Consider the following 19,047-nt stretch of genomic DNA (forward strand, 5'->3'; position numbering starts at 1 on the left):
TATTTGTTAGACCCTTAGTATGTGACTCTTATACTTATCATGTTATTCCAGCCATTTGATTTGTCTCTCACACCAATGTAGATTTGACTTTTTGTGATTATTAATCAGATCATAGGTCACTTGCTATTGACACTTTACTCACATTATTTGTATTTCTCTTTTGACACTCTTAACTAGCTGGGATTATCTTGCCATTATCTCTCTGCATATAAATTCTGAGCCAGTCCTTCCCTCCACTTCACCTGATGGAGTAGTGCTCCGAAAGCTTCGAATTTCAGATAAACCTGTTGAACTATACCTGGTCTCGTGTAACTTAAAATCTGATTCATGGCACATTGGAAAAATGTAGGTACAGATGTCATTCAAAATGGAAGTGTCCTGTATTTGAATAGTCCTTTATGTGTTAGAATTCTCAAGTATTCCTTGAATCTCTTTCTACTTTACTGAAAAACTAGCCTCCAGCTAGTCGATGTCACTAAACTGGGAGGCAGTATATGCAGTGAGGAGGATGCTGAGAGGTTGCAGGATGACTTGGCTGAGTGGCCAAATACTTGGCAAATGCAATACAATATGGAAAAGTGTGAGGTTTTGGTTCATGGGAAGACAGATTATGATTTGAATAGGAGCAGTTTAGGAAAAGGTGAGGTGCAACGAAACCTGGGTGTCCTGGTAGAAGGTTGTCATACAGGTGCAGCAGGCAGTGAGGAAAGCTAATGGCATGCTGGTCTTCAGAGTGAGAGGATTGGAGTATTGGAGTAAGGATGTCTTGCTGCAGTTATACAGGGTCTTCGTAAGGCTACACCATGAGATTACATGCAGTTTTGGTCTCCCAGTCTGAGGAAGGACATTCTTGCCATTGAGGGAGTCCAGTGAAGGTTCACAGTCTGATTCCTAGGATGGCAGGACTGATGTATGAAGAAAGACTGAATCAACTGAACTTGTATTTGCTGGAATTTCGAAGAATCTCACAGAAACATATAAAATCCTATTGGGACTGGACAGGCTAGATGTGGGAAGAATGTTCCCAATATTGGGGAAGTCCAGAACTAGGGCTCAAAGTCTAAGAATAAAGGGTAAGCCATTCAGGACTGAGATGAGAGAGAATTCCTTCACTCAGAGAGCTGTGAACCTGTGGAATTCTCTCCCAAAGGAAGCTGTTGGGGCCAGTTCATTAGATATATTCAGGAGGGAGCTGGACATGGCCCTTGAGGCTAAAGGGATCAAGGGGGATGGGGAGAGGGCAGGAATGGGATACTGAGATTGCATGATCAGCCAGGATCATATTGAATAGTGGTGCAGGCTCGAAGGACCAAATGGCTTATTCCTGCACCAATCTTCTATGTTTCTATGTTTCAAGCCCATCAAATAGATCATTGATTAAAAACAAAGGCTACAGCTCAGCCCACAAGACTGGATGGGTAAATTCACTGCAGTTGTAAACTGTTCCATCTTTCTTCATAGCTGATACAATAAGTGCAGCCCAATCACTCCCACTTATAGGTGCAAGTCCCCTGTCTTGACCAGTCTCTCCAACTGTGCCTCAATCCTTGATCTGACCATATAAGGCACTGACTTGGCAACATTCTGCTTGATTCTCATCCATGATTTTCAATTTGACCGTGATCTTTTCCATACTTCCCAGATCTGTATTGAAAATTATAATGTTTCTATAGAATATGACAAGCTAATCACTCCATGAGTAGATGCTAATGGGGACTGTTATTCACTGACAGTAAGTTTCTTGTGGTAGCAGCTCGTGTGATAACAAGGCCCGTGTGTGGGGTGGATAAAGTACATGGGAAAAAGTGCCTCAATCCCTGAAATTGTTGAATTTGATATTGAGTCCAGAAAGCTGTAGAAGTCCCAAGTGGAAAATGAGGTGCTGTTCTTCCAGCTTGTGCTGAGTGTCACTGGAGCACTGCAGCAAGCCTGAGACAGAGATGAGCCCAATTAAATTTGATTTTCTCCAACCATGTTCTTCCCAATAAAACTAGAAATTTCTCTTTGGTAATGTGTAAGGATAAAACGTCTACCTGAACATTCACAATGACATAATACCTTAAAGACACCACTTTGCTTGTGGATATTCTTAGTACAGTGTGTGAGGATTGCATGGCAATCTAACTCAGCTGTAATCCATTTCTGCCACCTCTAGATGGATGCCACCACTAGACACATAATCCCCTCCCCTCACTCGTCATCCTTCCACAGGCACCATTCCCTCTAGGACACCCTGGTCTACTCTCCCTCCACTTCCAACATATCCCCACAAGCCCACTTAACCTTCCCCTGCAATCTTAGAAAGTGTAACACCTTCCTACTTACATCCTCCCTCTTCAGTATCCGAGTTCCACAACACAGCTTCCAGGTGAAGCAGCACTTTATCTGCACTTCACTCAACCTAGCAAGACATCCTTACTCCTAGTCGACTGCATTCGCTGCTCACAACATGGGCTCCTCTATATTGGGGAAACAAATCAAACTGGGTGATTGCTTTGCAGAACACCTACGTTCTGTCTGCCAAAAAGACCCTGAGCTTCTAGTTGCCTGCCACTTCAACACACCACCCTGTTCCCTGATCAACGCCTCCATCTCAGGCTTGCTGCAGTGCTCCAGTGAAGCTCAGCACAAGCTGGAAGAACAGCTCCTCAATTTTGACTTGGGAATTCTACAGCCTTCTGGACTCAATATCAAGTTCAACAATTTCAGGGCTTGAGGCACCTTTTCCCATGTCCTTTAACCACTCCACACATCAGGCCTTGTTATCACACAGGCTGCTACCACACACAACCCACTGTTAGCTAACAACAGTCCCCATTAGTAGCTATTCATTCCCCCAGACTGATCTTCACTCACTCCTTTATCTAGTCGAGGGATGAGAAGGGAGGTTATTTGAAATTGGAGAACTCAGTGTTGAGTCCTCCAGGCTGTAGGCTGCCCAGGTGGAAGATGAGGTGTTGTTCCTCCAGTTTGTGGGCTAATTCACTGTGGCAAAGGAGAAGACCGAGGATAGTCATGTCAGAGAGGAAGTGCGAAGGGGAATTAAAATGGGTGATGACTGGGAGGTCAGGTTGGCCCCTGCGGGCCCAGCTAAGATGCTTGGCGAAACATTCCCGAAGTTTACATTTGTCCTTACTAATGTAGAGAAGACTACATCGGGAGCACTGGATGCAGTAAACTAGATCTGAGGAGAGGCAGGTTTCTATCAAATTGCTGTGAACTTGGAGATGGATGAACTCCCCCCATCCCTCCCATGCTGGTTGTGATTGTGAACCTGAACCTTTCAGCAAACACCAGTGGTTTTGGTGAAAAGTGATTCTGTTGTATGCCTGTTATTTCTTTATTAGTTTTGTAAACTGTACCAGACTTTTCAAGAAGTATTCAGAAGTATTCCCACACCCCCATAATAATTCAGGAAAGCGGGGATGGCTACATGGGCATCCATTTTGTTGACCAAAATAATGGAACTTCTGTGTCAGAGTTTTAGCTCTGTGTATCTTGATCGTACAGTCCCACCGTGCCCAGACTTCCACAGCTTTTCTTTAAAAAACTGAAAGGTGCTGTGTCGCACGATGTACCATGGAAATGTTAGTACTGCCTTGCTTCTTCCCATTTATAACAAGGTATTCCTGAAGTTGCCTATTCTTTTTCCAAGTCCATACACCTAGCTCAGCACCTACCCTTTGTGTAGGGTACTCATTACTCACAGTGTTCCTTCAGGATGGAGTATATGCTAAGCTTCATCTAGAGTTGAGTTCTTCTTGAGTTGACATCAGTTTTCTTCTTGTGGTACAGTTCCAAGGGGTTCCAGGAAGCTGATGTGTTCAACAGCAGGAGCTTTGTTAAGGAGATGTTCACTCTGCAGGCAGCAAGCTTCCGGTGAGCTGTTTCCCACCCAAAATTGGCCAACGGCATCATCGTTATGTCACATGATCAGCCTCTTAAAGTGATAGCCCACCATGCTGATGTAAATCCACCACAGGTAGGCCCCAGTGTTTCTAGATAAAGAGCATAAATCCCTTTTAACATCACAGGGATCTGGAAGGTTTGTCAGGATGCAGACCCACTGCGATTTCACCCACATATTCAGAACTTATGCATTCTAGTGATTGAAGGATCTTCCATTTGTCGAGTCAAGGCTGTGTGGTGGAGGAATTAGCAAGCTTTGTTGTGAAGCCCTTTCTTTATTCTCTGTGGAGGAATCTAAGCCATTTGGCATCTGTGGTGAATCTCTTTTGGACCCATTCAGTTATCCAGACATTTACTAGAATGGAATAATCGCACCAAGCACAGGTTGATTTCCGTTTTTGTGTGCAGAATGAGGAAGGAAAACTTGTTAAAAATTTCTTCCCCCCATTCGGGATGGAGGTGATTCAGGTATGACTGAGTCACTAACTCTGCCTTAGACAGGGAGACTAGCCGGGCTGAGCTGGTGGTTGCAATGGCAGTAGGCATTCACCTCCAGATGGGAAAAGTGAACTTGTGTCTGCAATATGGGACAATTTTTAGATCTACTGCTCTTACAGTGATAAAGCAGGGCCTCATTAAATTGAGACCATCAGAGTTTTCTGCTTGAAAGGAGGTAGTAGGTGTTATATAAGATGGTTAGTACCTGAAAAGGTTAACTAGCATCAAGTGATACACTCAATCATCAAGATACAGGTATAAGGGATCCAATACCGATCCAAACTAGAGGCCCAAACAGACACCAGGTGACTGTGATGAGGACTGGATGACATTACAATTCTAAAAAGAGACAGTGCAAGATAGTAGACGATGACACATTCCTCCCAGATCGTCTCAAAGCTTTCTATGCTCACTTTGAGCAGAATTTCGGCAAAGAGGTAACATCTGTTCCGACAAGTCCTGACGAACATATCCAACAGTCACTGCATCAGAGGTCAGATCAGTTTTCCTTCGTGTGAATCTAAGGAAAGCGATGGGACCAGATGGAGTACCAGACCGTGCACTCAGAGAATGCACATATCAACTGGCAGAGGTCTACTCAGACATCTTCAACCTCGCCCTGCAGCAGGTCACTGTCCCTGCCTGTTTCAAGAGGGCTAACATCATCCCTGTGCCTTAGAAGACTCATGCAGCATGTCTCAATGACTACTGTCCAGTGGCCCTAACTTCGGTGGTCAGGAAGTGCTTTGAAAGGCTGGTGATGGCATTAATCGACTCCAACCTCCCCAGTGCTATTGACCTACTCCAATTTGCCTATCGGACCAACAGATCCACGTCAGATGCCATATCACTTGCCCTTCACTCCTCCCTAGAACATCTTGACACCAAGAACAGCTGCATAAGAATCCTACTCATTGACTACAGTTCAACCTTCAACACTATTATCCCCTCGAGACTGATTACTAAACTTAGTGATCTCGAACTAAGCCCCAGTCTCTACAATTGGATCCTCAATTTCCTGACCCACAGGCCATAATCAGTGAATATTGGAGACAATATTTCATCCTCACTAACACTCAACACTGGAGCCCCCCCAGGGGTGCGTACTTAGCCCCCTACTGAACTCACTGCATCGCCAAATACCAGACTAATGTCATTTACAAGTTCATTGATGACACCATCATAGTCAGTCGAATCTCAAATGATGACAAAACAGATTACAGACGGGAGGTGAAAGACTGAGAACAACCTAGCTCTCAATGCCAGCAAAACCAAGGAACTCATTACTGACTTTTGGCAGGATGTTACTCATGCCCCACTACACAATAACAGCACAGAAGTGGAACTAGTGGAGAGTGTCAAGCTCTTGGGACTGGTCATCCACAACAAACTTTCTTGGGCTCTTCATGTGAACACACTGGTTACAAAGGCCCAACAGCACCTCTTCTTCCTTCAGCAGCTGAGGAAATTTGGCATGACGGCGAATACCCTTACCAACTTTTTATAGGTGCGCCATCCAGAGCATTCAATCTGGATGTATCACTACCTGGTATGGCAACTGTACCATTCAAGATCGGAGACGGTTACAGAGAGTGCTGAACTGGGCCCGGACAATCACAAAGGCCAACCTCCCATCTATAGCTTCCATCTGCCAGGCCCGCTGCCAAGGAAAGGCCGCCAGCATTCTCAAAGATCCATCCCACCCTGGCAATGTTTTTCTACAATCTCTACCATCGGGGAGAAGGTACAGAAGCCTGAACACGCATACCAGTCGGTTTCGAAACAGTTTCTACCCTACTGTTGTTAGAATACTGAATGGACTCACAAGCTCTTAAATTCGCCTGTACCTGTGGCTTTGGTTTTGCCGCTGTTTACCTGTTATTTACTTATCTATGCTACTTAACTCTGCGATCTGCCTGTACTGCTCGCAAGACAAAGCTTTTCACTGTCTTGGTACATGTGACAATAAATTCAATTCAATTCAATTCATTTCAATTCAATTCAATTCAATAACGAAAAATCAGGAGTGGGAAGGTGTTGTGGCGCAGTGATGTGTCCAGGATCAAGTCCCATATTCTCCTGAGGTGTGTAATAAAATCCTGAACAGGTTGGTTAGAAAATATCTGTGAAGGACACTTCCTGGGAGGGGCTGAGTGGTGTCATAGCTATCCAGTTGGCTCTGCACTGTGTACCAGAATGTTTCAGTGATACATATACTTCAATCCAATCTAATTTGCCACGAAAGACCATCACATACCTGTCATAGAATCCCTACAGTGTGGAAGCACGCCATTTGGCCCACTGAGTCCACACTGGCCCTCTGAAGAGCATCCCATCCAGACCCACCCCTACCCCTGTATTCGCCATGGCTAACCCCACCTAGCCTGGGGCAATTTCCCATGGCCAATCCACCTAACCTACACATCTTTGGACTGTGGGAGGAAACTGGAGCGCCCAGAGGAAACCCAAGCAAACATAGGGAGAATGTACAAACTCCACACAGACAGTCGCCCGAGGATGGACTTAAACCTGGGTCCCAGGTGCTGTGAGGCAGCAGAGCTGACCACTAAGCCACTGTGCCTTTGATGTAACGTAACTAGATAATTAGTCCTGTGCAATAGATCTTTACTGTTTATCGAGACAGAGCCTTTTTTTCTGCAGTAGGTCTTGTGTGGGTATCATTCCCTGCTTGGTAACAGATTCGTCAAGCAATAAAAAGTCTTAGTTGCGATGAAGTTACACAAGGTATCCCATTCAGTTCAGCGGCATGATATCACAGATAGGGATAGTGGTATGGATTTTGAACAAATATGAGAACTAGGAGAGTGGAGTAAAGAGTATATACAGAGTTAAATCGGAAATGCCATTTCAAATGAAATTCTTGTTGGCAGGATAAGATAGTGGAGACTGAAACATCAGAATCATTTGATTAGCAAGTGGTGCGTTGGTAAGAGATCTATGGAGCCTTTCCAGATGTTCAAGGCATGATGGGTTGTATGGATTTCCTCATGCACATCTGTCATGGGATATTCATATCAACAATACATAAAGAGTAAAATCCATCTACGAGGCAAGCATTAGCAGGGACCACATTAAGAAGTGTCGGCTTGCAACATTATTGATTATGGCATAATTTGGTTGAGTGCACTTGTCATTTAAGAGTCTTCCATCATACATAAATTCTTAAGATTAATTCTTTCTATTTCTTCAATGCCTTTCTCTAAAAGGAAGGGCACCCCAGGCAACATTACATTGTTTTTGTATTGTAAATCCTCCTTTATGGTACTTTAGAATGACTTTATTACAGGTTTCAGATGCATCAAGCTTTTTAAAGATCTTGAAGGGGTCAGCATTACCTCTACAACATATTTAACAAAGAGTCCACAAATAATTTTATTTAACAGGTCTGGAAAAACAGGTCCTCTATTATTTTATATGCAAAAAACTGCACTGGTCAAGAGGTACAAAACAATGGACCATACATTGAATAAACCAAATTAAATAACAGAATTGACTTGCACAATACCAGAAAATGTAGTGTTGCAGCTCAGCAATCTAGTTCTTCCTGTCAAATCGCACATCTTCAATGCTTTGGTACAATTCCGGAAGTAATTAGCGCTTAAGTATGCATCTAAAAATATGTTACTTATGCCAGAAGAGTTTAACAGTTAGTTGTGTTGTTTCAGAAAATACAGAGCAGTTTGACATTTTTGCTCATTCATATCCATACTAACACTGTTTACAATAGCCAGGTTCATGTTTTATTATAACTTAAAGTGTGCTTTCTTTCCAGCTGGTCAAAGGAGAATCACTGCACGGGTCAGACTAGGTGGCGAGAATAGGCAGAGACAAATTCTATAATCTAATCACTACGATCCTTAATCCTGCCTTTCAGTGGCGAACAACTCTCCACCCCTGATCCAGCAGGCCACAGCTGCTACCACCTCCTGTCATCTGCCATCAGTCAGTCTTGCTGCCCTCTCCAGGGATCTTTTCAGACAGCAGATTTCTCCTGCAGCTGTTATTTAAATGGCCAGCCTCTTTTCTTCTTCTGATACAGTACCCTTTAGCAGTTACCCGCTGCTCTCCAGCAACCAGAAGGGAGCCCTGTATCTTTGTGAGATAAAAAAGGCATTTGTTTGACAGTGAACTCTTTTGCCTCATTATAAGAATACAGCAGTAAGTTAATATTTCAATATACTGTTTAATTGAATATAATTTCAAATGCAAACAAGCAATTTCATTTTACACCACTTTTACTATTAGTTTCACATCATTTGTACATAACTACCGAGTTTGCATTTGTGTTAAAAATAAACCAACGCGCGGTAAAAGTTATTCTTCTGATCAAAATAGTCACCATTCAGGCTACGATTCCTGCCCTTTCAGAGTCCAGTTTTTCATGTTATAATGTCTCAATGCAATTAAAAGAGAGCAGCTGCTCCATTAGATGTGATCTTTCGAGGTCCCAGGTAGTCCCCTCCCCCCAACAAATAAAGATATTTAACAAAGAGATCATGAATCATGCTAAACTGAAGTATAATGTAGTTAGTATGGTGTTATAGTCTGAATCAATGTATGGAGGATCAAAACTGGATATACATTGTTCTTCTGAGTAGATTATTAGTCAAGATCATATCAAAGTCATTAATGTATTTGTAAAATATAGCATTTTAAATGTCACAACATCGACTGTAAAATCACAAGCAATTTTCTGATGCTAGAGGACTTTGCTAGATTTTGTCAAACTATTAGTGATGTTAGGCTTTATCAGCTGCAGACACATTCCACACTCAGATATTTCTTCATATGCTAGCATGCGTAAGCACTGAATTAATCAGTAATTTAAAAGTAGCCCAGCAGAAGAAGTCTTCTCCTGATGAATGTCAGAGTGCAATCCAGATTTTTCAGTCATCGCATGATAGTGGGTGGAATTTTCACTCCCTTGATGTGATATGAAGGGGAAATAACTGAGTGAATTTGCCCTGGAGAGAAAGCTGCCCTCTTCACACCACCGTCACAACTAAATGCTGATCAAGAAGATCCATGGGCAGTTATTTCTTGACTTGATGACCCAGCATGCAGTCGCAAGGTGCTTGATAGAGCAAGATATTTACTTAGTTGCCGGGTAACATGCTTGCCCCCACCTTTCAGAAGAAGATGGGAAAATCTCCATTAGTTAGTGTGGCAGGATACAGTGTCCTTAAAAGCCTTCAATATCTATTTTCCACTGAAGGTGCAACAATCTTTAATTCTATTTTCAGTGAACTTTTGAAGTTCTGCTGACAATTATATCCATTAGTGCTGGAGAGAGTGGATAGATAAACCAACTAGTGTAAATTATTTACAAATACACTAAATCATTAATCATTTGAGACCAAGCTGAAGTACAACAGACAACTAAGGAGACTTGACATGGACTAGATTTTGTATTGTATGCATGAAATTCTCAAACCCTATCTGCAAAGGGTGATAGGTCCTTGGAAAAAGCTAATGTTTTGGTTGGCACAGCTGGTATAAGAGAGGCAAATTTGGGAGGAAATAATTGCGCTGACATTTAATTTACTGCATCAGATTTTACAGATTTTAGATTATATTTGTCACATGTACTCAAGATCAGGAGTACAGTGGAAAGTGTATAATGTCGCTACACATGGTGCCATCTTAGGTACCAAGGTACTGAGGGGCAAAAAAGCCTAAGAAGGAGGTATTAAGAGAAATGAGAGTTTAAAATTTAAGCATTACTTCACAAAATAGTAGAAAAATATAGATATAACGTAATAGTTAACATTAAAATCAACAGTTTTTGATGAGTCTTCGACTCTGCTCTCTGTACTCGATGCTGCTGCCAAACACACTGTCGTTGTTGCTGAAATTGCTGCCTCGCCCATCTCCTCCCATGCTTCGGGAAAATGCGAAGGCAGGATCCACTCACACACTGGGCTGATACACCACCATGACCCACTGAGCCAACATACCCCCAAGAGACCAGGCTGAGAGCCACCGAGAGACGAGACTGAGAGCCACCGAGAGACTGGGCCGAGACCTGCCACAAGCTACTGAGAGACCAGGCTGAATTGGTAAGTCTTCTCCTTGGGTTAATCATAACGTTCCTTACAGCTACAAAAGGCTGCCATTATTTTAAACTCTTCTGTACCCTTGATGAAGTAGAAAGAAGATTTTTATACTCATGGCAATACCACTCATGTATTTTCTACCTATTAACGAAGACAATGTATGAAAGCTTACATTGCAGGACTGCCCCAGAATTATAAAGAGTAGAGGAAAAAACCTAGGAAAATCTATAGATTATAAAACTGTAGCTTTTTTTCCAAAATGCAATATTCCCCACCAACTACATTATAATATGTACTGCAGTAAGTTTTGTTCCTTTTTTTTATTTTGTGTGGTGTGGGAGTTTCTACCAAAGTCAGTATTAGTGTATAATCTTGATTGGCCTTTAGCTAAATGGTTTCCTGGGGCATTTCAGAGAGTAGATACAACTCAACAACATTGCTCTATTACTGGAGCCATATGTAGGCCAGATCAGCTAACAAAGGCAGATTTCCTGCCCTCTAAAAACAATCAATAAACCCAATGATGGATTCTATTGCTGGGCTTAGTGTTTATTTGAATTCCACCCAATGATATGGTGGGACTTGAAGTTTTGTTTTCAGAGAATTAACCTAAACTTCAAGATTACTAGATCAGTGATATCACCACTATGCCACTATCTGCTCTGGAGTAATGTGTCAGCAGCAGCTGATGTGTCATTCCTTACAGATTTTCAGATATAAGTCTATATTCATATACTTGATGCTGCACCTAAACCATAAGACTGTAAGATATAGGAGCAGAATTATATCATTCAGTCTATTGAGGAGAAAGTGAGACCAGAGTCAAAACATGTGGTGCTAGAAAAACACAGCCGGTCAGGCAGCATTCAAGGAGCAGGAAAGTCGACATTTCGAGCATAAGCTCTTCATTATTCCTGGTGAAGAGCTTATGATCAAAACTTCGACTCTTCTAATCCTCGAAAGCTGCCTGACTGGCTCTGCTTTTCCAGCACCACACCTTTTGATTCAACCCATTGAGTTTTCATTAGAGAAAAGGAGATTGGGGGAGGGGGGGGTACCTGATTGAGGTCTACAAAATCAGGGTAGATAGAGATAAGCTATTTCCCAGGGTGAAGGATTCAATAGCGACTGGTCACGGTTTCAAGGTGAGAGGTGAAAAGTTTAAGGGGGACACACGTGGCAAGTACTTTACACAGAGGGTGGTAGGTGCCTGGAACGCGTTGCCAGCAGAGGTGGTAGAGGCAGGCACGGTAGATTAATTTAAGATGCATCTGGATAGATGCATGAGTAGGTGAGGAGCAGAGAGATATGGATGCTTAGGAATTGGGCAACAGGTTTAGACAGTGGATTTGGATCGGCTCAGGCTTGGAGGACTGAAGGGCCTTTTCCTTGGGCTGTAAATTTTCTTTGTTCTTTCTTCTTTGTTCTTTAGTCCACTCCGTGATTTGATTATGGCTGCTACGCTTCTCAACCCCATTCTCCGCCTTTTCCCTGTAACTCTTCATCCCCTTATTAATCAAGAACCTATCTATCTCTGTCTTAAATATTCTCAGTGACTTGCTGGTATAGCATATTATTTTGAATAAATATGAATGAACCATGTCAGTTTATTCTGCCGTAGCTTTGCTAAACAAATCAATCAGAAACAGCTGTAACATTAATAACATTACAGTTCAGAAACAATATAGTCCGTGTAGAGTGGGTACTCCCACAGTGCTGCTTAGATAGACTGTTCCGAGGTCTGGTCCAGTGATGACAAGTGAATGATCATATTTGTCCAAATCAAGATGATGTGTGACTTGCAGGGCAACTTGGAGGTGGTGGTGTTCCCATTCATCTGCTGCCCTTGTCCTTCTAGATGGTAGAGGTTGTGGATTTGGAAGGTTAAGAGCAATTAATGACAAGCTAAAAGAAATGAACAGATGGCTGGTGGGTGACAAATCACACCTGCTGCCTGCCATGGATAATGACCCCAGTAAGAATCACTGAATGAGGAACTATGGAGTGTTATAACAAGATATATGCATTGACCAGAGTTCCAATACACCTAACCATAAGACTCTTAAAGTTTGAATTATTTTTGATGTTGCCTTGCATAAATTAATAGGAACTGTGTAGTATGCTTCAGAGTTTGTATCCCACACAATTGTGCATTGCTGTACTTTACTCAATGTTGCACAGAAAAGGAGATTGCAGAGGAAGCTGTTTGAATGAGGAAGTGCATTAAATAATGCATTAGGAGTTCCTTACAAGGAATAGAAGGGATTAATTTATCGATGAAGCAGTATACAGATTGTGTCTCTCTCTGTTATAACAACTCTTCCTCTTGCACTCACATTAATTACAAGTCTTTCAATTCCCAGCTTAATTATGATACGGCAGACTAAAAGAGGAAGTGCAAAAAATGTCACTCAGTAAATCGAGCAATATTTTATAGAATCATACAGTACAGAAAGAGGCCGTTTGACCCATCGAGCCTGTATTGCTCCATTAAATTGACACTAGTCCAGCTTCCCAGCTTTAGACCCATAACCTTGAATGTTATAACATTTCAATGCTCATCTAAGTACTTTTTAAAGGTTGTGAGGTTAATTCACCTCAACTACTCTCCCAAGCAGTGCATTCCAGACTATACACCTCTATCAGGTCCCAACTTGAACTTTCTCTGCTCAAAGAAAACAAACTTTGTTCCAGCCTCTCATGAGAGTGAATTGCTCAGTCCCAGGTGAGCTCTGAGTGAATCCTCTATTTGCTGACAGTTTTCAGGTCATGAAGAATGTTACAGTTATAGTTGAATAAAGAAAGAGGTGGGGGATAAAATCACAAATGACTACATCCACTGGAGTAGACATAAACTGACTTCCAAAGTTTTGATGTGGGAAATCAGAAATGGTTTGATGGTGAGTCTATTATACACATGAGGAAAGGGAAAAAGAGCTTCTGTGTTAAGAATGTTTCAGAAGCTCACAAAGCATTTCTCAGCTAATATGACAGATGTGAAATGCAGTCAATGTTGGAATGCGGAAAATGTGACAGCATAATTTGCAAAAAGGAAGATCCCACAAATTACAATGAGATATTGAAATTGTGATAGTGAAATTTGTCCATTATTACAAGCAGCATAAAAGTGACCATAAGCCTTCCTAATCCCTCCTTATACCTTTCTTCCATCAGATGCTTAAATGTATCTTTCCTTATCAAATACTTCAAGACTTGAGGATAAATAGTGGAAATTTAATACTGGGAAAGCTGAAGCTATGCTGATAATTCCAATGCCAGTAACTACCTGAAGATAAATAATTGCAGCTTTGGGTTATATTTGGCCCCATATTGTCATTCTGACCATATATCTATACTTTTACGAAAAATTCTACTCTGACCATGTTGTGCGAACTGGCCTTTTCTGCTCAACTTTGTTAAAACACTCAGAACTGGTGAACTGTAGAGTTGATTTTCCCTTTGCTGCCTGGGATGGAGATGGCCCCCGTCTTATGGAAGCTCATTCTAGAAAAGAAAGCCACTAACTGCAGAACTTTTAAGTGTAGTATTAGCAGTTCTTGATTAGAGTGGTGCTGGAAAAGCACAGCAGGTCAGGCAGCATCCGAGAAGCAGGAAAATCGATGTTTCGGGCAAAAGCCCTTCATCAGGAATAGAGTTTTTACCTATTAGGAGTCCTTGGTCCAGTTTCTCAATGGTGATGATTTCTTTGATGCCCAGCATGCCTACTTTGTGAAGTGTATTTTTTTTTGGCATTATTAAAATAAAAAGATGATTTTTATAATGGGATTGATAATGGGAAACTCAAAGTATGAACAATGTCACTGTGGCCCATAAATCCTTTTGAAAAAAAGGAGGAAACAAATACCCCAGATGGGATTTGAACCCACAGTCCCTGGCTTAGGAAGTCAGTACCTTAGCCATTAGGCCACTGGGGCAAGGGTTATTTGATGTGACAGATCTGCCAATATCATCTTTCCAAGATGGAGTAAAGTTAATAGGTAGAGGATGTTAGGGCTCAGGTTTTAAATGCTGGTTCTTACTGTTAAAGGAGATGGTTAGACCTTAATGTTAATCCCAGGGTTACTCATGCCCTTAACCAAACTGCAGGGTGAAGGGCAACATGTTCTTTATCCAGCTAATTAAAAAAAAGGTGTTGGTAAGTTCTGGGGAAGAGTCACATTGTACTCAAAACATCAACATTTGTTCATCATTACATAGTTGCTCTCAGACTTACTAAGTTTCTCCAGCATTTTCTGATTGCAGTTTAAGTCAAAAAGTGTGTCAATGCTCAGGGTGCCCAAGAAGGGAAGGGGAGTTCACACATTGAGTTATCCTGGAAACTCCCAACACTTTCAGGAGTGCCATTGAGTCTGCCTGTGCCATCTCCTGCCACATGATATGAGAGGTGACTTTATGCAACTCCTACCCATCTAAAGACCTCATCATGTTATTTCACTTTATTTTTGTCTGTGGACTGAATTGAGAAAAGGACTGTTTTAGATCAAAGGATTCAGGAAGGAAATTAGAAAGTACTTTTGGAAAGTAAGTTACTGAAACCCATTGAGCATCCTGTTTAGTTTGTTGCTTTGCAAACAGTATTGGGGGGGGAGGTGTACAGGGAGAAAGCCCAGCACCAGGGTATATGTACAAGTGAGATTTGGCCCACAACAAGTAGCCAATTAGCTTGTGAAATAGCAGTATGATGGCTCAGTGGTTAGCACTTCTGCCTCACAGTGCCAGGGACCTGGGTCCCATTTCAGTCCTTGGGTGACTATGTGGAGTTTTCATTTTTCAGATTTCTGCTGGTGCTCTGGTTTCCTCCCAGAGTCCAATAATGTGAAGTTCAGACGCATTGGCCATGGTCAATTGCCTGTAGTGTATAGATTGGGAGAGTTAGCCATAGTTAAAAGGAAAAGCGCATACAGGTATGGTGAGGATACTCCCCAATGTTGGTGCAGACTCAATGGGCACTGTGCTGTAGGGGTTCTATGAATTGTGATCAGATGAAGATGCTAAATGTTACCAGCCTGATGATAACTCCCCAGGGAGTTGAACATCTTGGGAAAGATACTGAGGGAAGCCCTCACACCTCTGGAAGAGGATGTGGTGTCCTTCTCACTCTCTCTACAGTAAAGACGAATGAAGAAAGCCAGACATTTTCTCTCACTAGTCACTACAAGCTATTGCCTTTAACAAGTTACTAAGAGTCTTTGCAGAGTGAGCATACCAGTTGCCTGTGCCTCCTGTAAAGAAGTGTAAAGAACCAGGAGAAAACAGAAATTGTGCCTCACTAACTTGATTAAGCTTTTTGAAGAATTAACAAAGAGGATTGATGAGGGCAGAGCAGTGGACATGATCTATATGGACTTCTGTAAGGCATTCAACAAGGTTCCTCATGGTAGACTGGTTAGCGAGGTTAGATCACATGGAGTACAGGGAGAACGAGCCATTTAAATATGGAAAGGGCTTGAAGGTAAATGACAGAAAAGATAGACAAGGATGTTGCCAGAGTTGGAGAATTTGAGCTATTTGGAGAGGCTGAATAGGCTGGGGCTGTATTCCCTGGAGTGTTGGAGGCAGAGGGATGACCTTAGACAGGTTTATAAAATAATGAGGGGCATGGATAGGCATTTTCCCTGGGGCGGGAGAGTCCAGAATTAGAGGGCATAGGTTTAGTGTGAGAAGGGAAGAATTTAAAAAGGACCTAAGGGGCACATTTCCACCCAGAGGGTGGTGCATGTATGGAATGAGGAAGTGGTGGAGGCTGGTACAATTACAATATTTGAAAAGCATCTGGATGGGTACATGCATAGGAAGGTTTAAAGGGGTATGGGCCAAGTGCTGGCAGGTGAGACTAGATTCGGTTAGGATATCTGGTCACCATGGACAAGTTGGACCAAAGGGTCTGTGTCCGTGCTGTACATCTCTATAACTCTATGACAGACGGTGGCGGTGGAGGGTTGATTTTAGACTGGAGAATAGATTTCCTACAGTATGATACAGTCCATTTGGCTCAAAGTCCAAAGAATAACCCACCCAGACCCATTCCTCTACCTGACTAATGCCCCTAACACGACGGACAATTAGCATGGCCAATTCACCCAGCCTGCACATCTTTGCATTGTGGGAGGAAAACAGAGCACCCAGAAGCCCATGCAGACATGGGGAGAATGTGCACATTCCACACAGTCACCCAAGACAGGAATTGAAGCCAGGTCCCTGGCAATGTGAGGCAGCAGTGCTAACCACTGAGCCACCATACCACCTGCAACAAGTGGTGTGCTACAAGGGTCATGCTGAGTACACTGTTTTTTGTCATTTATATAAATGATTTGGATGTGAACATAGGTGATATGCTTTGTAAGTTTGCAGATGACACCAAAATTGGATGTGGAGTGGACAATGAAGAAAGATACCTGAGAGTGCAATGGGATCTTGATCAGATGTGTCAATGGGCCAAACAGTCCCCTTCCGATCGCACCTAAATTGGAAGGGGACTAATATACTGACAGGGAGATTTACTAGAGCTGCTCGGGAGGATTTAAACTAGTAAGGTGGGGTGGGGGCCGGTGGGGGCGGGTGGGGGCAGATGGGACCCAGGGAGATAGTAAGGGAAGAGATCAATCTGAGACTGATACAGTTGAGAACAGAAGCGAGTCAAACAGTCAGGGCAGGCAGGGACAAGGTAGGACTAATAAATTAAACTGCATTTATTTCAATGCAAAGGGCCTAACAGGGAAGGCAGATGAACTCAGGGCAGGTTAGGAACATGGGACTGGGATATCATAGCAATTACAGAAACATGGCTCAGGGATGGGCAGGACTGGCAGCTTAATGTTCCAGGACACAAATGCTATAGGAAGGATAGAAAAAGAGGCTAGAGAGGATGGAGCGTGGCATTTTTGATAAGGGATAGCATTACAGCTGTACAGAGGGAGGATATTCCTGGAAATACATCCAGGGAAGTTATTTGGGTGGAACTGAGAAGTAAGAAAGGGATGATCACCTTATTGGGATTGCATTGTAGACCCCCTAATAGTCAGACGGAAATTGAAAAAAAAACTTGTAAGGAGATCTCAGCTATCTGTAAGAATACAAGGGTGGTTATGGTAGGGGATTTTAGCTTTCCAAACATAGACTGGGACTGCCATAGTGTTAAGGGTTTAGATGGAGAGGAATTTGTTAAGTATGTATAAGACAATTTTCTGATTCAGTATGTGGATGTACCTACTAGGGAAGGTGCAAAATTGACCTACTCTTGGGAAATAAGGCAGGGCAGGTGACTGAGGTGTCAGTGGGGGAGCACTTTGGGGCCAGCAACCATAATTGTATTAGTTTTAAAATAGTGATGGAAAAGGATAGAGAAGATCTAAAAGGTGAAGTTGTAAATTGGAGAAAGGCCAATTTTGACAGTATTAGGCAAGAACTTTAAAAAGCTGATTGCGGGCATATGTTTGCAGGTAAAGGGACGGCTGAAAAATGGGAAGCTTCAGAAATGAGATAACAAGAATCCAGAGAAAGTATATTCCTGTTAGGGTGAAAGGAAAGACTGGTAGGTATAGGGAATGCTGGATGACTAAAGAAATTGAGGGTTTGGTTAAGAAAAAGAAGGAGGCATATGTAAGCTATAGACAGGATAGATCGAGTGAATTCTGAGAAGAGTGTAAAGGCAGTAGGAGTATACTTAAGAGGGAAATCAGGAGGGTAAAAAGGGGACATGAGATAGTTTTGACAAATAGAATTAAGGAGAATCCAAAGGATTTATACAAATATATTAAGGACAAAAGGGTAACTAGGGAGAGAATAGGGCCCCTCAAAGATCAGCAAGGCGGTCTTTGTGTGGAGCTGCAGAAAATGGGGGAGATACTAAATGAGTATTTTGCATCAGCATTCACTGTGGAAAAGGATATGGAAGATATAGACTGTAGGGAAATAGATGGTGACACTTTTCAAAATGTCCATATTACAGAGGAGGATGTGCTGGATGTCTTAAACAGTTAAAGGTGGATAAATCCCCAGGACCTGATCAGGTGTACCCTAGAACTCTGTGGGAAGCTAGAGAACTGATTGCTAGGCCTCTTGCTGAGATATTTGTATCATCGATGGTCACAGGTGAGGTGCTGGAAGACTGGAGGTTGGCTAACGTGGTGCCACTGTTTAAGAAGGGTGGTAAGGACTAGCCAGGGAACTTATGACCAGTGAGTCTGACGTCAGTGGTGGGCAAGTTGTTGGAGGGAATCCTGAGGGACAGGATGTACATATATTTGGAAAGGCAAGGATTGATTAGGAATAGTCAACATGGCTTTGTGCGTGGGAAATCATGTCTCACAAATTTGATTGAGTTTTTTGAAGAAGTAATAAAGAGGATTGATGAGGGCAGAGGGTCTATCTGGATCTATCTGGACTTCAGTAAGGTGTTCGACAAGGTTCCCATGGGAGACTGATTAGCAAGGTTAGATCTCACAGAATACAGGGAGAACTAGCCATTTGGATACAGAACTGGCTGAAAGGTAGAAGACAGAGGGTGGTGGTGGAGGGTTGTTTTTCAGACTGGAGGCCTGTG

The 19,047-nt window shown here is 42.5% G+C and overlaps 1 non-coding gene across 1 annotated transcript; it reads right to left on the reverse strand.

The window, feature by feature from the left end:
- Positions 1 to 14,346: 14,346 nt before the first annotated feature.
- Positions 14,347 to 14,419, reverse strand: trnar-ccu (transfer RNA arginine (anticodon CCU)). Its single transcript has one exon. It is a non-coding gene; the product is annotated as a tRNA-Arg (tRNA).
- Between the last annotated feature and the right edge of the window lie 4,628 nt (positions 14,420 to 19,047).

The sequence above is a fragment of the Chiloscyllium plagiosum genome, unplaced genomic scaffold, assembly GCF_037043375.1.
Source record: "Chiloscyllium plagiosum isolate Xiang-an unplaced genomic scaffold, Cpla_swu_hap1 HiC_scaffold_2, whole genome shotgun sequence".
NCBI lineage: Eukaryota > Metazoa > Chordata > Chondrichthyes > Orectolobiformes > Hemiscylliidae > Chiloscyllium > Chiloscyllium plagiosum.